Source organism: Sinocyclocheilus rhinocerous, unplaced genomic scaffold (genome assembly GCF_001515625.1).
Source record: "Sinocyclocheilus rhinocerous isolate Xijiao unplaced genomic scaffold, SAMN03320098_v1.1 scaffold3724, whole genome shotgun sequence".
Classification (NCBI taxonomy): Eukaryota; Metazoa; Chordata; class Actinopteri; order Cypriniformes; family Cyprinidae; genus Sinocyclocheilus; species Sinocyclocheilus rhinocerous.
Genome location: NW_015631712.1, coordinates 25,184 through 27,231, shown reverse-complemented (window position 1 = coordinate 27,231; position 2,048 = coordinate 25,184).

Genomic DNA, 2,048 nt, shown 5'->3' with positions numbered 1-2,048 from the left:
GTTTTTAGATGTAGTAATGCGTTGCTTGTTGAACATAGTACAGATTCCATCGGTTAAGCCAAATATATAGAGGACAACGATGAATTGGACCCAGGAGGTAGGTTACTTAACACCCAATAGACTGCACAAAGCTTGTGTTTTTTGCGGGATGTCCCCAAGGGGTTGCAGAGCTCAAAATCATCAACATATAAACCCACAAACAGTCTTAGCTCCTGACCTGACAAAAAGCTATTTTGTTTAAAATGAAGACCATTTATAAAAGACCGATACACACTGTCTTCCTCAGTTTCTTGTGTTTTCTGATTCTGAGATATCTTGTCTAAAATATCTTTCCGATTCAAAAGCACTTGCAGGGAATCAAGAATTGGAATGTACTGAAAAGTCTTTTTGTTTTTAGCATCCAGAATATATTCAACTGGATCAACTACATTAAAGTTAGTCTTATAATACTGCCTACGTTGATAAGCAGAACCAAGACAGCCACCTTTTTGTATTGCTTCGTGTATAGGGTTATCTGTGGACAGTGTAAACATTATTGTTGCATTTAATCTGACAATGACTGCATTTTTATAATATATCATACGATTTTTTACTGAAATTCTTACCTTTTAACGAGCTTGGGAAACAAGTCAGTCAGTCCCCTCATGTGTCCTTTTCCATACCAACGGTCCTGGTTTTCAAAGCGCATGCGCAGACGCTCTCGTGCACGTTGCTCCCGCGCAAACGACGTACTTCACAAAACTGAATTTGATTAATTGTACGCAATGGAATTAAGTTGAGAAGAAAATGCAAAGTAATTGTGTGACATGAGCTAATTTTAATTAAGTAAATCAAACAGCAGAAAAAATCATTTTACGTGAACACCATTTGTTGGAAATCTGAATCAGTTTGAACATTTTCTTGCAAAGTATATATATCATGTTTTGATGACTGTGTTGAATTTCATTTAGACTTTACGCAATAAATTTATGTTTGCATCTCAAACATAAATTTATTAAGTAGAATGTAAGTGTATTGTTTTAGTAAATTCAGTAAAACTGCTTTTCCTTTTTTTTCAGTGCAATGAGGAGATGGCCAGTCAGGTTCGACACAGCATCTTTGCGACACTGACTCAGAAAACAGTTTATTAACAAATAATAAAAATATCCCCTCACTATTTTTTACCTTTTTGTTTGTTTTTTGTCTTTTATTTTGTTTGTTTGTCTGTTTTTTTGGGCCGCTGTGCCAACATTATGTTAGCATTCAGTAGCTACAAATAGCCTATGGCAACATTTTAGTGCCACGTTGAAAAATAGCTAAATAAATAAGATTAATGTCATACTATTTTAAGAATAAAGTCAAAATTATACGATAATAAAATGATGTTATATTGCTTGAAGTTAATGTGAAAATTCCACCTATAGGCTACTCCGCCAAAAAAAAAAAAAAAAAAAATCTTATCTTATTCTACACGTATTGACGTTTTTAAAACTCTGATTGATCGATTTCATGAGACATTCGTTTGTATTAAATTGTTCTGATTTTTTTTCATGCATTCAAATATTCATGTTTGTTTCGTGCTGCAAATATTAAAGAGGAAAATATCATTGATTGATATGCCGCTTGAACTGAGGCGAACAGTGCCGGTGTCCTGACATTTTATCCTACCCGTCAGATTGTCCTAGGGTTTACTGCGCATGCGCACATCAATATTGCGTCCTTTTTCTTATGCTGAACAACAATATTTAATGTATCTGCATTACTGTAAGGGCAGGTTTAGTTTGAGACTTTAGTCTTTGCAACTTGAGGGATCTTATCTATGCACAATCAGCTTGTAACACTCCAAAGAGAAAGGAAAACTTGAAATCGCATGATATGACCCCTTTAACACTAAACATTGACTGTCAGTCTTTATTCACCTTTTTCTCGTCGTTTATCATTAAAATGTATTAAAGTAAATAGTGTAAATTACATCGCTATTGCCATAGAATAGCACATTGTAACGCAGTGTTACAATGTGCCCCATCTGCGCAACTGGAATTTAAAACCGGTTACTGTCTTATGATAGT